The sequence below is a fragment of the Pleurodeles waltl genome, chromosome 4_2, assembly GCF_031143425.1.
Source record: "Pleurodeles waltl isolate 20211129_DDA chromosome 4_2, aPleWal1.hap1.20221129, whole genome shotgun sequence".
NCBI lineage: Eukaryota > Metazoa > Chordata > Amphibia > Caudata > Salamandridae > Pleurodeles > Pleurodeles waltl.
The window spans coordinates 478,620,213-478,637,849 of NC_090443.1; positions in this window are offsets into that span (position 1 = coordinate 478,620,213).

The following is a 17,637-nucleotide window of genomic DNA, read 5'->3' on the forward strand; positions in this document are numbered from 1 at the left end:
TCCTTTGCCCCCCTCTATTTTCCTTCTTTTTCCATATCTAGTGGTTTGCCTTCCCCGGCCAGTCTCTTCCCCAGGTTATTTATGATCCTTTGTTTGAGGAACTCGGTTGTGAGAGAGCAATACATATGCAAAGGCAGCAAGAGTGAGCACTCTACACTCAGTAGACACGCAGGAGCAGTGCAGGTTTACTGCATGCACTACACATACTTCAAGCTTCCTGGGGACAGAAAATAGGAACCAGACAAGCTTGGATAAGAGATTTCCTTATACACAAAACAGGGTTAGCCTAGGTACCAACTGTGCCAGCTTCTATCTCATACACGGTCTTTCTCATTACCTGTGTCTCTGTCTTTGTGAGACCTCAAACTGCCAAGCTAAGAAAAACAAGCAACCCAGTCCAGTTTGAGCCTCCTCAGGCTTACTCAATGAGCTATTACTTGAGTACAGAGGCATAGTGAGAAAAGGATTAAAAGATGGAAATTAAGGGCCTCAAGAGTTGATGTGATGGATTTTTTTACTTTTGCTGGATCTGATTGGTCAGACAGAATGTTTTGTCCTTAGAACCCAAGTGTGGTCTGTTACAGCATCAGCCATCCTTGAAACTCCTGGTCGATATATTAGAAGGGATGACTAAAAATGCAGGAGTAGGAGAACGTCCTACCCACACAGATTCAATTCAATCATGATGAAATTTATCGTCTATATTTTTTCCTAAATACAACTGCAGGGTCTACCTTCTGTCTTCTAAAGGTAGCACATGATCCCATCCTCTGCTAATATCTCATGGCATTTTAGAGAGGCGTCACCAGAGAACCAAGTTTGTGGTAAGAGAAGACCCAGTGATGATTCTACAATGAAGTAAAAAACGTTTAAATGCTTCCTAATAATGAATTGTGGGTTTGATTGCGAGGTGGTTGTTTTGCTGGGCTTGATCCAGGAACGTCCAGAGACAACCGGGGACAGAGTTGGAGAATAAAGGCACTTGAGGGGAGGAATAGGCACAGTACAAAGGCTGGGGACTGGACAGTGTTTAAGTTATGCAGTTGTGGCTCTCTTGCTTCGATGCGGAAGAGGGTAGAATGTTGTAGGTGGCTCTATGAATTGATGGGAAGGATTTAAACATCACTGATTTTCATTTACGTTTACTGTGAGTAGGGAAGAGTGTGCGGTTTGGGTGACTGAGATGGGCGTGTGAGGCTTTGTAGCTTAGCAGAATCGGAAATTAACTGAGTGACCCGAAGAGCAGAAATGAACACAATCTATGAAATGTTTCTCTGGGAAAAACTTGAATGAAAAAATCAACCCAATGCATTTTTGCTGTGGGGAGTACCCAGAAGCCGAATTAACCTCATGTACATGTCTATGGGTGTACCTAGAAGCGGAAATAGACCAAATCTATTTTGTAAATACTTAGTGGTCATTGTGATACTGGGTAGAGGAGATGGAATTATCCTCCAGGTGCATCTGAGTCTCTGTGTGCTGGGACATAAGGCTACTTAAAAGTTGGGGCTTTAAGTTTGCTGAGTCCCTTTCCAAGCGGGATGGGTAGGTTGCATACACCTGGTACACTGCTTGCGGTGGGGAAGATGCAAGGTTTCTGGCCCTAGTCCCTTGCAGGCATTAAACAGAAGACACTATTCCACGCCAGGGCTGGATACCCTCAGAAATCAGGTCTCATAGATCAGGCACGTCACAAGGGAGGTGCACCGTGTGAACAGATGTCACGTGACGCCATCAAAGGAGGAAGAAAACACCTCACACTTCCGGTCTCCAGTGGGAGCAGGACGCAATGGGGTTTGCAAGCAGCAGGAACATATTGCCTGGGCACACCGAACACATACGTTTTATTTCCACGTGCAATTTCATTAGAAGCCCTTTAAGCAGATTTAAATCTTGCAAATTACATTATCTGGTGGAGAAGGACTCTGCAGCCTCACAGTAAGTTTGAAAAACAGAAACACTGCAGCCAGCACAAAAGACAACAGTATCTAGTGAAAACGGGAGTAAGCAGGTAACCAAAAATAGCCCTGGTAAAAATACTCTAACCAGCCAGCCCCCTTCCTCATCTCACTCAATCTCCCTTTCCAGCCGTCCATGCTTGCTCTCTTGACTTTTCCCTCTCTAATCACTCTCTACGTCCTCCCTCCCACTATGTTTCTTTGTTGAAGCTCTCCTGTACCTGTCACACTAACTTCGGGGAGCTAGGGAAAGTGATAGAGGAACCAGGGGCGTCCTTGACGTTCAAAACCGGCCTTCAAGGGCCCCAGCCCACTGCGGGAATGCCTGGTGGAATAAAAATCTGTCTGGCCCCTATCTGGAGTTTCCAGCAAAGAAAACACTACATCCTACCACAATTGGATGTGATAGCGCGTCCAGTCCTTCTAAATTACTTTGGGGGTCATTACAACCCTGGCGGACGGTGTTAAAGCGGCGGTAAGACCGCCAACAGGCTGGCGGTCTTTTTTTTTGTATTATGACCGCCATGGTCATCCGCCGCTTCCCCGTACCGCCCGCCAGGGTGGAGACGACTGCTGGGCTGGAGACCTGGGTCTCCAGCCCAGCAGCCGTGACAATACCGCCACCGGTATTGTGACCCGGCTTACCGCCGTGGATTTCCAGCGGTAGGAACCGCCATGAAATCCATGGCGGTAAGCACTATCATTGCCAGGGAATTCCTTCCCTGGCACTGATAGGGGTCTCCCCCACCCCGACTCCCTCCCCTACACCCTCCACCACCCCTGCCACCCCCCAAAGGTGGCAGGGCCCCCCTCCCCACCCCTGACATTACCTTACACTTACACACCTGACATGCACGCAGGCACCACCAACACACATAAACGCACACACACCGACATACATGCCAACATCCACACACAGTCAGACACGCACACCCACATTCAAACATACATGCACACATCCATACAGACATACATACAGACATGCACACATTTCCGAAACATGCAACACCCCTGCAAGCATACACGCACTCACACACCCCCCTACATACACAGACGCGCACCCCCATGCACCCACACAACACCCCCACCCCCTCCCCTAACGGACGATCCACTTACCTGTTCCGTCGATCCTCCGGGAGGGGACGGGAGCACTGGGGGCAGCTCCGCCAACAGAACACCGCCGTGCAGAATCACAGGACGTGATTAGCTCGGCGGTGTTCTGTTGGCGTGGCGGTGGAGGTGGAGCAACCTCCACATCCCCGCCGCCGCAAGTATGGCTGTTGGCGGCTCTCCGTCGGAAAAACGACGGAGGGCAGCCAACGGTCATAATACGCCGAACGGCAAACCGTCACTACTGGCGGTCTTCCGCACGGCGGTCCCTCAGCGGTCTTCTTAAAAGACCGCTGAGGTTGTAATGACCACCTTTATCTGGACACGCCGGAGGTCGGTGAACCTTTTATCCGAGTCGGGCTCTCCCCATCCAAGAATGGTCGGATCAGTCAAATCAATAATCAATAACCATTGTACTCGATACCCAATATTTAATTGATAAATCAAGATAACACATTAGGAATCAATAACAATCAGTACTTTGAAGCACCATGACCTTTCAGTCATGAATAATCACACCAGTTTATTAAAAGTTAATGAGTTTATTTCCCTATATTAACAAAGCTAACACAATATATATGAGTCTCAAAATCAAATGATATATGTATACGAACATTACTAGCTGTCCATAACGGCGGAAGAAACGCAATCTATGCAAAATCTGGATTATAATGCACTCGGTTATAGCAATGCAAATCACTAATATAAGTAACTGAACTTGACTAATTGCATACATCGGTCAGCATAACGAGATTTCAATTCAACATGGTGCATCAAGTGAATACCTCAACTAACCTCTAATTAGCATCGGCATGTGGGGCTTCATGCAAAACGAATTTAGTCAACACAAATTTAGAAAACGTTTAGCTTGGGCCTTATCAAAATAAGCAGTTGGTACCTAGGAAGGAAAACACAATGCATAATACAATTATCCTTTCATAATTACCAAATACAATCAGCATTCAAGAAAGTCTTCATCCCTCAGGTACCGGTTCGATCAGCATGGGGCGGATTTCAAAGGGGCAAAGTTAAGGGCAAGTTTCCTTGCAGCAGCAAGGAGAATGGGGCAAAGTTACTGCATGGGCAATGCGGGGCAAGTTTAAAGTTAGTCTCTAGGGTGAGAATTTTTAAAGTCTCTTTCTCTGGAATAGAGAAAAGGACATCAAGATGTCGTCTAAGATGGCGTCTGGCATTTGGCTTCAAAATGCCATCAAGGAAAATGGCCGACTTCTCTTTGTCCGGTGGGTTTAAGTAAGAAACATTCCAAATTCTTCAGGGTCTTCCATTGGAGGGTTCATAGGGTGGCTTCAATTTGACCAATGAATAGTGTCTTTCTCCTAGTACTCATTGATGCATACATTTTCCTTGGAGCCTTGGAACACAAGTTGCAACAAAGTTTGCCAATTAATTTTATCTTAGTGCCTTTATTGTCTGCACCTGCAGAAACTGACCTTGCTTCAAAGAGGATGAAACCGGCCTAGCACGAAACCTTGAGATAAGTGTATTAGTCATCTCTACTGGAAAAATACAGCCTTAAAATAAAATAATATGTCTTTGTTAATACAAGTGAAAACCACGCAGTTAGATTTGAGACCAGGCAACTAGGCGAAAGCCTCTGCTAAATTTAAGCTAAGCATATAACAGTTTCAACAAGAAAATCATAGAATACTTTTGCAGTTATAACAGATTACTACATTTGTCAATTCTTCATGATTATTTAAGCCCGTTTATAATAATGGCGAACTACCCCGTGGGCACAATTTCACACGTACATAATTTTTCTTTGCTAAAATCACACTACCTTACATGATTTTGGTTACATGATATATGAATATTTGTTAGTCCTTCTTTTTCCACGTCATCAATCCCTCCTCTGATGACTAATTATGTCATCACATCAAATCTTCCACCACAAATTTTATTCCATTAAAATTCTGTTTCAGTAATCTGGCACTTCAGTCAATTCCCTCTTTCTTTTTGTTCCCTTTGATTTTTCTCTATATATCTCTACCTTTTTATTTTGTTCTTTCTCTTCCCTTTTCCTTTTGTCTCTTGTTTTCAATATTTTAATAGCTTTCCATATTCCCCAAATACCTAATAAGCAAATTAATATTATTACTATACCTTTTACTATTTTCAATAATAGTCCGTTCCAAATGTTGCTGAGCCAATTTCCCACAGAAGCAAATCCTTTTCCAACCTTCTCCCATACTCCTGGTTCTTTCAATTCTTTCAAATCTGTACTTTTGTTAGTTAAATTTGTAAGCATTTTCCTAATTTGCCCGCTGTTGTCCGGAATATAAGAACAACAGTGACGTGCATTAAGCATATTGCAAACGCCGCCATCCTTTGCTAAAAGAATGTCTAAAGCAAGCCGATTTTGAAGAGTCATAGCTCTTTCTGCAGCAAGGTCAGCATCCATCAGGATTATAGCTCCTGAGAATTTTGTCAACATGTTATCCACAATAGTAGACAACTTTCATATTTTAACTGAATTCAATATAACTCCTATAGAAGGAATCATTGCTCCAAATATATCTCCTACCACACCAGAAACTGTCTCCCTTTTCTGAACATGATGTGATTCAGACAGCTGTGGAAAATTCTTTAAGTCGTCCAATTGATAAATCTTTGGAAATACTATTCCCAAATAACATCTCCCATACCATCCTTTTGGAAGACGATAATAGGCATTGAGTCCACAGATCTAATATACTCCTGGAATAGCTGGATCTAGGCCATTTAACATGAACGTCCATTTAGCTTGAAACAAAAACGTATGTTTACATTCACTCGTTCCCACAAAGATTGTGTCATAATATGATTTAGGTCTATATATACAAAGCCTTCCTACGTGTATTGCATCTAAAGCTAGTTTCCCTTGTGTCTTTATCGCGGCAAAAGCATAGTTATCTACAGATATCCTTTTGTGTAATTCCCTTTCTAATTTCTCCTTCCCCTCTTTCCTCCTATCGTCAGTGTGATCTAAAAAACTTTTCTCTATCGGTGAAAGCAAGCATGTAAGGTTTTCTCTGAGCGTAAGCTGTGGAAAAAGGTGACAATGGCTCAAAGAAACCCCTAACTAACTTTATATCATGATCTCTTGCTACTTTACTCAGGTACTCAATTATGGGGACATATGAAAATACAACATCTTGATTGGAATAAAAGTAGTGAATATACTCATGGCCATAAAATCTGGTTAGTAATAGACTATATTTTATTCCATATGTAAGAGGCAGGCTATGATATGTCACTTCTTCTATTACTGAGGTAGGTATTTGTGTACACACATAACAATCTTTCGCATCCATTGTCTCAACATACTCATTCAACAAGCGATAGAAAACGTTAGAGGATAATTCTTTCTCGTCGTAAGTATTTCTCATCTTGTTCGAGCTTCTGTAAAGGAGTTAATTCAGTAGTAGGATTAGAAGTAGAAGCATAATTCGCGTCTTTCATTCCCTCCATGCATTCCAAGAATTATTGCCATAACTGTTAGTACACATGCAGTTATTAGACCTATACACATATATCTACAATATTTCATCTTATGTCCCTGTGTAGTGTAGCCTGTCATGATCTATATAGAATCATAAAGTTGAAGACACTTTATCAAATCATATTTGCAGATATATATATATATATATATATATATATACAGCTGAACAAGTTCAATGTTCACACGGTTCTCTTTAGCAGCTTAGTCTCTTATCAGTTTAGCAGCTTTGTCTCAAGATCGGTTTCAAAGTCAATCAAGTTAGCAATGTCTTATCCGGTTCCAAAGTCAATCAGGTTGTCAATGTCTTATTCTGTAACGTTTATGGAATTTCACTTTTCAGGTACCAAAGTGTCGTTCTGCTTCTTCGTTCTCAAGACTGAGAGATAGGAATTCGTCTGACCAATCGTTAGTGGCTATGTATGCCCACTCCGGACTAGAATATCTTCGGCTCGGTATTTTTTTCCTTTTCAATTTTGCATCTCCTTTTGATTCTGTCTCGCTGGTGCCTTGTTCCTTGGCTGGGTCTTTCTCTTCACTTGGTGTTGTTATTGCGACAGACACTTCTTTTCTTTTCTCTTTCAACTTTGGCCCTTCAATTTCGTTTAATATTTCTTTAGTCCTTAATTTCACTGGCGATATGCTTTGTCTCCGTTTCGCACTGCTTTCACCTGATGGACCTGCAACCGGTTCTGGAAGAGTTTGAACAATTTCACTCTGTCCTGTCTTCTCCCCCTAGGAGGTCAATCAGGTTCTCCTTCTCTTTTCCTGTATCGTCTGCTTCTGGGAAAGCCCTCCTCTGTTCAGGCTCTCCTGCTCCTTCACCTGTCGCATGCTCTTTGTCACCTTCGGGATCTTCGTCACTTCCTGAGGCTTCTCCTCGGTTTTCCTCAAATGGATCAGCTGTTTCTTCCTCAGAAAATATTTCCCCTTCCTCTATTTCTGCTTGTTCGCCTCCATGTTCTCTTTGTCCTGTCTTGGTGCCTGGTACTCTCTTGTCAGTCACTGGTGATTTCAGCGCTTCAACTTCCTTTGCTGTAGGGCACGTCACTCTTTTCGTGTGACTGGCGTGAATCCAGTTGGGAACTCCCGCACACTTCACAGCGGTGGCAGTTGTCAGAATCACTTGGAAAGGTCCTTTCCAACGGGGTTCCAGACACGACTTCCTCACGTGCTTCTTTATCACGACCCAGTCACCTGCTTTCAGGGCGTGTCCTGGACCTTGGATCGGTGGCAAGGTGGTTGCCTCCACCTGGTGAGAAAGAGCGGACCACATCAGCCAGACCTTTGCAGTAGTCCAATGCCATATCATCTGTAATATTTACAAGAGCATTAACAGGAACTGCTGGAAGTCTCATGGCTCTGCCCATGAGAATCTCATGCGGTGATAGTCCAGTCTTTCTATCAGGGGTGTTTCTCATTGACATTAACACCAAGGGCAATGCGTCAGGCCATTTCAGGTTTGTTGATGCACATATTTTCGCCATCCTCGATTTCAATGTGCCATTCATTTGCTCCACTAGTCCTGATGCTTCAGGGCGGTAGCTACAATGCAACTTTTGTTCAATGTTCAATGCTGCACACAGTAATTTGATTACTTCGTTATTGAAGTGACTTCCCCCATCTGATTCTAAAGAGATCGGGAATCTGAAACGTGGTATTGATTCTCTCAAGAGTAGTTTTGCAACTGTAAGGCTGTCATTTCTAGGTGTGGGGTATGCTTCAATCCAGTGACTAAAAATGCACACAACCACCAACTCATATTTCAAGCCTCCATGCACAGGCATCTCAATAAAATCCATTTGCATCCTGCTGAATGGCCCACCTGCTCTTCCAATGTGGCTCAAATTTACTACTGTTCCCTTCCCTGCATTCATTCATTTGTTGGCAAATGACGCAACAATGGCAAACTGCTTCAGCAACTTGACGGAATTTGGGGTTAAACCAATCAATTTTGAATAGTCTAATCATGGCATCCCTTCCAAGGTGGGCTTGTCCATGATACAACCTGGCCAATTGCATTAAGACTGTCTGGCAGAACCAATCTCCCTTCACTTGAAACCCACAAATCATCTGTTTCTTTATGCATTGTAGTTTGCTCCATGAGAGTTTCTCATCCTTACTGACATTATTTTGTAGGAATTTCAATTCTTCGATTGTGGCTACGACCTTTAGGGCAAAAGCTTCACTTGGTTCAAGTTCTGGCTCATTTATCAAGTTCCATTCGTCTCTGAGCAATATACAGTTCAATGCGCAAAACCTTGCGACTTGATCTGCATACCCATTTCCCAAAGAAGCGAAGTCTTGTGATTTTGAGTGTGCACTGCATTTTACCACTGCCACTTCTCCTGGCAACTGGATAGCATGTAACAATTCTCTTATTCTTTCACCATTTTTCACCGGTGATCCTGAAGAGGTCAAGAAGCCTCTTTGTGACCACAGTTGTCCAAAATCATGCACTATTCCAAATCCGTACTGACTGTCAGTGAAAATGGTGACTTTCATTAACACAGAAAGTTGGCAAGCTCTAGTAAGGGCTACCAGCTCCGCTACCTGTGCAGAAGCCAAGATGCTTCCAGAACACCTGTTATTGTACATACGGCATATCCTGCTTTCAACATTCCGATTGCATCTCTTAACCCCTTCGCTGCCAGGCCTTTTCCCCCTCCTGTGCCAGGCCTTTTTTTGCCTATTTGGGGCAGTTCGCGCTTAGGCCCTCATAACTTTTTGTCCACATAAGCTAACCAAGCCAAATTTGCGTCCTTTTATTCCAACATCCTAGGGATTCTAGAGGTACCCAGACTTTGTGGGTTCCCTTGAAGGAGGCCAAGAAATTGGCCAAAATACAGTGAAAATTTCGTTTTTTTCAAAAAAATTTGAAAAAGTGGCTGCAGAAGAAGGCTTGTGGATTTCCCCCTGAAAATGGCATCAACAAAGGGTTTGCAGTGCTAAACTCAGCAGCTTCCTAGGTTTCAGGAACAGGCAGACTTGAATCAGAAAACCCAATTTTTCAACACAATTTTGGCATTTTACTGGGGCATACCCCATTTTTGCAATTTTTTATGCTTTCAGCCTCCTTCCAGTCAGTGACAGGAATGGGCATGAAACCAATGCTGGATCCCAGAAACCTAACCATTTCTGAAAAGTAGACAAAATTCTGAATTCAGCAAGGGGTCATTTGTGTAGATCCTACAAGGGTTTCCTACAGAAAATAACAGCTGAAAAAGAAAAATATTGAAATTGAGGTGAAAAAAACATCAATTTTTCTCTACGTTTTACTCTGTAACTTTTCCCTGCAATGTCAGATTATGGAAAGCAATATACTGTTACGTCTGCTGGACACCTCTGGTTGCGGGGATATATAGGGCTTGTAGGTTCATCAAGAACCCGAGGCACCCAGAGCCAATAAATGAGCTGCACCCTGCAGTGCGTTTTCATTCTATACCGGGTATACAGCAATTCATTTGCTGAAATATAAAGAGTAAAAAATTGCTATCAAGAAAACCTTTGCATTTCCAAAAAGGGCACAAGATAAGGTGCTGAGGAGCAGTGGTTATTTGCACATCTCTGAATTCCGGGGTGACCATACAAGCATGTGAATTATAGGGAATTTCTCAAATAGATGTCTTTTTTACACACACTCCTATATTTGGAAGGTAAAAATGTAGAGAAAGACAAGGGGCAATAGCACTTGTTTTGCTAATCTATGTTCCCCCAAGTCTCCCGATAAAAATGATACCTCACTTGTGTGGGTAGGCCTAGCGCCCGCGACAGGAAACGCCCCAAAGCGCAACGTGGACACATCCAAAATTTTGGGAGAAAACAGAGGTGTTTTTTGCGAAGTGCCTACCTGTAGATTTTGGCCTCTAGCTCAGCCGGCACCTAGGGAAACCTACCAAACCTGTGCATTTCTGAAAACTAGAGACCTTGGGGAATCCATGGAGGGGTGACTTGCGGGGCTCGGACCAGGTTCTGTTACCCAGAATCCTTTGCAAACCTCAAAATTTGGCTAAAAAAACACGTTCCTCACATTTCTGTGGCAGAAAGTTCTGGAATCTGAGAGGAGCTACAAATTTCCTTCCACCCAGCGTTCCCCCAAGTCTCCCGATAAAAATGATACCTCACTTGCGTGGGTAGGCCTAGCGCCGGCGACAGGAAACACCCCAAAGCGCAACGTGGACACATCCTAAATTTTGGGAGAAAACAGAGGTGTTTTTTGCGAAGTGCCTATCTGTAGATTTTGGCCTCTAGCTCAGCCGGCACCTAGGGAAACCTACCAAACCTGTGCATTTCTGAAAACTAGAGACCATGGGGAATCCAAGGAGGGGTGACTTGCGGGGCTCGGACCAGGTTCTGTTACCCAGAATCCTTTGCAAACCTCAAAATTTGGCTAAAAAAACACATGTCCCTCACATTTCTGTGGCAGAAAGTTCTGGAATCTGAGAGGAGCTACAAATTTCCTTCCACCCAGCGTTCCCCCAAGTCTCCCGATAAAAATGATACCTCACTTGCGTGGGTAGGCCTAGCGTCGGCGACAGGAAACACCCCAAAGCGCAACGTGGACACATCCTAAATTTTGGGAGAAAACAGAGGTGTTTTTTGCGAAGTGCCTACCTGTAGATTTTGGCCTCTAGCTCAGCCGGCACCTAGGGAAACCTACCAAACCTGTGCATTTCTGAAAACTAGAGACCTAGGGGAATCCAAGGAGGGGTGACTTGCGGGGATCGGACCAGGTTCTGTTACCCAGAATCCTTTGCAAACCTCAAAATTTGGCTAAAAAAAACACATGCTCCTCACATTTTTGTGGCAGAAAGTTCTGGAATCTGAGAGGAGCTACAAATTTCCTTCCACCCAGCGTTCCCCCAAGTCTCCCGATAAAAATGATACCTCACTTGCATGGGTAGGCCTAGCGCCCGCAACAGGAAACGCCCCAAAACGCAACGTGGACACATCCCATTTTTTGAAAGAAAACAGTGCCTACCTGTGGATTTTGGCCTGTAGCTCACCCGGCACCTAGGGAAACCTACCAAACCTGTGCATTTCTGAAAACTAGAGACCTAGGGGAATCCAAGATGGGGTGACTTGCGGGGCTCGGACCAGGTTCTGTTACCCAGAATCCTTTGCAAACCTCAAAATGTGGCTAAAAAAACACATGTTCCTCACATTTCTGTGGCAGAAAGTTCTGGAATCTGAGAGGAGCCACAAATTTCCTTCCACCCAGCGTTCCCCTAAGTCTCTCAATAAAAATGGTACCTCACTTCTGTGGGTAGGCCTAGCGCCCACGAAAGGAAATGGCCCAAAACACAACGTGGACAGAACATATTTTTTCACAGAAAACAGAGGTGTTTTTTGCAAAGTGCCTACCTGTGGAGTTTGGCCTCTAGCTCAGCCGGCCCCGGGAGGGGGGGGCAGAAATGCCCTAAAATAAATTTGCCCCCCCCAGCCCCCACCCCCCCCCCCAGGGAGCGACCCTTGCCTAAGGGGTCGCTCCCCCTGCGTGACATTGGCGCCAAAAAACAAATCCCAGGTGCCTAGTGGTTTCTGCCCCCTTGGGGGCAGATTGACCTAAAATCTGCCAATCTGCCCAAAATGGCCTAAATACAATTTGCCCCCCAGGGGAGCGACCCTTGCCTGATGGGTCGCTCCCCATCTCGAAAAAAACAAACAAACAAAAAAAAAAACACAACAAAAAAATTTGCCCTGGTGCCCTGAGGGTTCTGCCCCCCCCTGGGGGCAGTTCGGCCTAATAATAGGCCGATCTGCCCCCAGGGGGGGCAGAAATGGCCTAAAATAAATTCCCCCCCCCCCTGTCCCCCCCCCCCCCCGGGAGCGACCCTTGCCTACGGGGTCGCTCCCCCTACGTGACATTGGCGCCAAAAAACAAATCCCCGGTGCCTAGTGGTTTCTGCCCCCTTTGGGGCAGATTGACCTAAAATCGGCCAATCTGCCCCCAAGGGGGGCAGAAATGGCCTAAATACAATTTGCCCCCCAGGGGAGCGACCCTTGCCTGACGGGTCGCTCCCCATCTCGAAAAAAACAAACAAACAAAAAAAAAACAACACAACAAAAAAATTTGCCCTGGTGCCCTGAGGGTTCTGCCCCCCCCCCCCTGGGGGCAGTTCGGCCTAATAATAGGCCGATCTGCCCCCAGGGGGGGCAGAAATGGCCTAAAATAAATTTGCCCCCCCAGCCCCCACCCCCCCCGGGAGCGACCCTTGCCTACGGGGTCGCTCCCCCTGCGTGACATTGGCGCCCAAAAACAAATCCCCGGTGCCTAGTGGTTTCTGCCCCCTTGGGGGCAAATTGACCTAAAATCGGCCAATCTGCCCCCAAGGGGGGCAGAAATGGCCTAAATACAATTTGCCCCCCAGGGGAGCGACCCTTGCCTGATGGGTCGCTCCCCATCTAAAATATAAAAAAAAAAAAACACAACAAAAAAATTTGCCCTGGTGCCCTGAGGGTTCTGCCCCCCCCTGGGGGCAGTTCGGCCTAGTAATAGGCCGATCTGCCCCCAGGGGGGGCAGAAATGGCCTAAAATAAATTTGTCCCCCCCCGGCCCCCCCCCCCCCCGGGAGCGACCCTTGCCTACGGGGTCACTCCCCCTGCGTGACATTGGCGCCAAAAAACAAATCCCCGGTGCCTAGTGGTTTCTGCCCCCTTGGGGGCAGATTGACCTAAAATCGGCCAATCTGCCCCCAGGGGGGCAGAAATGGCCTAAATACAATTTGCCCCCCAGGGGAGCGACCCTTGCCTTATGGGTCGCTCCCCATCTCTAAAAAAACAAAAAAAAAATTGCCCTGGCGCATAGAGGTTTCTGCCCCCAGGGGGGGCAGAAATGGCCTAAAATAAATTGCCCTCCCCCCCAGGGAGCGACCCTTGCCTAAGGGGTCGCTCCCTTTGCGTGAAATTCACGCAAAGAAAAAATTCCCTGGTGTCTAGTGGTTTCTACCCCCCTTGGGGGCAGATTGGCCTCATCAAAATAGGCCAATCTGCCCCCAAGGGGGGCAGAAATGGCCAAAATATAATTTTCCCCCAAGGGGAGCGACCCTTGCCTAAGGGGTCGCTCCCCACCAAAAAAAAAAGAAATGAAACATAAAAAAAATAAATCAAAAAAATGGTCCCTGGTGCCTAGAGGTTTCTGCCCCCAGGGGGGGCAGAAAAGGCCTTCTCAAAAAAATGCCCCACCTGGCAGCGACCCTTGCCCAAGGGGTCGCTCCCTTTTGTGTGTTTCAATAAAAAAAAAAAAAAATCCCTGGTGTCTAGTGGGGTTTCAAAAGCCGGATTGCAAGCAATCCGGCTTTTGAAACCCTTGGAGGGACTTCAAAGGGAAGGAAATACTTTTCCTTCCCTTTGAAGCCCCTCCGGGCCTCCCAAGTGATTGAAAAAGAAATGCTTTTGCATTTCTTTTTCAATCGCGCTGGAAGCAGAGCTTCCAGCGCGACTAGGGAGGCCCCTGTGTCAAATCAGCGTGCGCTCGCGCGCTGACGTCACAGGGGGGAGTGGGGGGGTCGGGGGTGGAAGGGGAAGGTCTTCCCCTTCCATCCCGACTTGGGGGGGGAAGGGAGGTGCACGGGGGGTGCGCTAGCGTGCCCCCAGGTTCCCCTGTGCCTAGGACGAGATGATCTCGTCCAAGGCACAGGGGAACTGTAGCCTTGGACGAGATCATCTCGTCCAAGGCACAGAAGGGGTTAAACATGAACCATCAACAAAAATAACTTGATCGTTCTCTTCCAATCGGGTGTCTTTGATATCAGGTCTTGGTTTTGTATAAAATTCAGTCACCTGAAGACAGTCGTGCTCGATGTCTTCAGCGTTCTCAATTTCGACATTTTCACTGGGAAACAAGGTTGCTGGATTCAACGTAGTGCACCTTTTCAGCTGCACATTAGGTGAACCCAAAATTATTGTCTCGTACCTTGTAAGCCTAGCACCTGTCATGTGTTGTGTTCGGGAACGTGTCAAAAGTATCTCGACTGAGTGAGGGACCATGACTGGACCAGAGCTACTGCGACCGGATCCAAAGTAGCTGAAAAATATGCTACTGGTCTGTTTATGCCACCATGGGCTTGAGTCAAGACAGACAAGGAACATGCATCACGTTCATGACAAAGCAATGTAAAAGTCTTTGTGTAATCAGGCATACCTAAAGCTGGAGCTCTGCACATGCATTCCTTTAATTCAATAAAAGCATCAATTTCATCTCTTTTCAGCACTATTTCATCCAGCGCATCTTTCTGGGTCAGTTTCAGTAAAGGTTTGGCTAGAGTTGAGAAATTGGGAATCCAATGGCGACAGTAGCTCACCATTCCCAAAAACTTTCTCACCTCTTTTCTAGTCTTGGGTGGACTCATTTGAAGTACACTTGTTATTCTTTCTTTCATTATTCTTCTCGACCCTTTCTCTATTTGGTGACCCAAATATTTCACTTTCTTCTGGCAGAATTGTAATTTCGAAGGGGACACTTTGTGTTCATTTCATCCGAAATGGTTCAACAGAGCAATAGTGTCAACCATACAGTCATTTTCTGTCTTGGATGCGATCAGTAAATCGTCAATATACTGTACCAAGGTTGATTCAAATGGTAATTCCAATGATTCCAAATCTTTCTTTAGAATCTGATTAAAAATTGATGGTGACTCCGAAAACCCTTGAGGAATTCGACACCAACTGTAGACTCTGTCCAGGAATTTGAAACAAAAGAGAAATTGGCTGTCCTCATGAAGAGGCACATAAAAAATGCTTGTGACAAATCAATGACTGAGAACCACTCAGCATCACAGGGAATTTGAAACATTATCACAGCTGGATTTGGTACCACGGGACAAGATTTGACTATTATGTCATTTATTTTTCTCAAATCTTGAACAATTCGGACCTTTCCACTCGGTTTTATTAGTCCCATGATTAGTGAATTACATGGACTACTTAGCACTTCTTTCAGTACTCCCTGTTTCACAAACTCATCAATGAGTTGGGCGACTTTCATGAGGGTGTCTTGCGACATATGGTATTGTGGAGTTTGGGGAAAATTTACGTTGGGTTTTACAGTTACTTTCACTGGTTCTAACCCTTTAACCAGGCCTACTTCTTTCCCTGTCATATCCCACACTTCTTTTTCAACTGTTTCCTGTAACTCAGCAGGAATATCTGCTTCAGTGAGCATTGGATAAAGAGTAATCAGGGGATACTCTTCATCAACAGTTTCCACTTCGTCCGCTCCTAAACTGTCCTCTTCTTCCTCATCACTGTTTGTCTGAATTTTAATTCCATCATTTGAGCACATAATCGAGCATCCCAATTTGCACAATAAATCTCTCCCTAATAGGGATATCGGACTCGAGTCACACACCACAAATTTATGTGACCCTTGAAAGTTACAGATTCTGACTTGCACTGGATCTGTGATTGGGTTTGTCAAATACCTATTTGCTACTCCCACTACTTGAATTGTTCTCCCTGAAAGTGGCAAATTTGGTACTTTGATACTTCTGACTGTAGAGCGTGTGGCTCCTGTGTCAACCAAGAATGAAACGCTGTGACCCATAACTCTTCCTCCCACATACGGTCCCTTTTGATCAACTTCCAAAGATGCTGCAAGCATACAATTTCCCTCCTCATCTGAACTTTCACTCTCCCACACATCGTTTATTCCATTCTCACTGTGTAACGGGAATTGGTGCACTGTGTCATTTTGATTCATTCCTTGACCCGTGACCTGTTGAGGAAGCATTACTTGTTGCTGATTCATTGGTGCTAAGGGTATTTGCATTTGCTGATTAGGTACCATAGGAAACTGCTGTTGCATTGGCTGCAACTGTGCCATTTGTACATGTGGCATTTGCACCTACTATGATTGTATGGGTTGTAAACCCTGCACCTGATTTACATTATTTTGAAAATTTGGATTTGGACCTCTCAATTTCGGTCCTCTCATATTCTGAAATGTATTGACATCATTGTTTTGCTGACCTACACCTTCCTGCACCAACATTGGGCACTCCCGTTTCCAATGCCCGACGATTCCACACGTGTCACCTTCTTCATTGCCTGTATGCCATTTGGAATCACAACAGTATTTAAATCAGGACCATTATTCACAAAACCTCCTCGGCCTCTGCCTCTCTTTTGTGGCTGAAACATAGCATTTCCCTGCTGTTGCTGCTGCGGCAACTGTTGTTGAAAACCTTGCAAACCTGTCTGAGCTGCTCTAAGCTGCATCACCATCACTTTTTCCTTCAACGTTTTCTTTTTCGTCTCAATCTCATCACTGCAGTATTTTGCATAATTCAACAACTCATCGATCGACTTTGACTGCCAACAAATCAAATACATTTTAATCATCTGACTGATTTCGGGTCTCAACCCTTTCCACAAATCTGAACACAAAATGGAGCATGTCCTTTGCCTCAATTGTTTCCATACCACTGTAATTTTTAAACGCTTTCAACAATCTCTCATAGTACGCATGTATTGACTCTTTAACTTCTTGTGCCGTTCTGTCAATTCTCTGCCAATCTACATTTTTCGACGCAACCTTTGTTTTCAAGTGCTCAATCACCTTATGGTATAAACCCATAGGTGATGGTGCACCTGTGTCCCTATCTTTTCTGGTTCACTTGTTGACCAACCTACAGCCCTTTTACAATCTTCCCACAAATCTGCTGGAACTACAATTTCGAATAAAGTATTCAGGTCTTCCTAGAGAGATTTTGCGCGTTTCACAAACCTATCTGTTTGTTGATACCATTCGATCGATTTCTCTCTTAATTTAGGGAAATCATCCGTAAAGGATTGGATATCGCACCTGTGTCACGGTACATGTACAGGTTTTCCCCCTGCTGTTTCTCTCTTTGGCAACCTGGTTATCAGGTCATCATTCTGTTGTGTTTTCTCATTCCGGTCTGGGGTACTTTCTTTCTTCTTGTCCTTTTTCTTAACCCACCTGCTCTCCCATTTGTCTAAACATCTCCAAACCTGCGCGCTTTGCAGTATCTCTTTAAGGTGTCTTTTCATCCCTGCAGATCTCATGTGTTCAAAATCTTTTGTCTCAAAGTCTAGCCTGTAACTTCT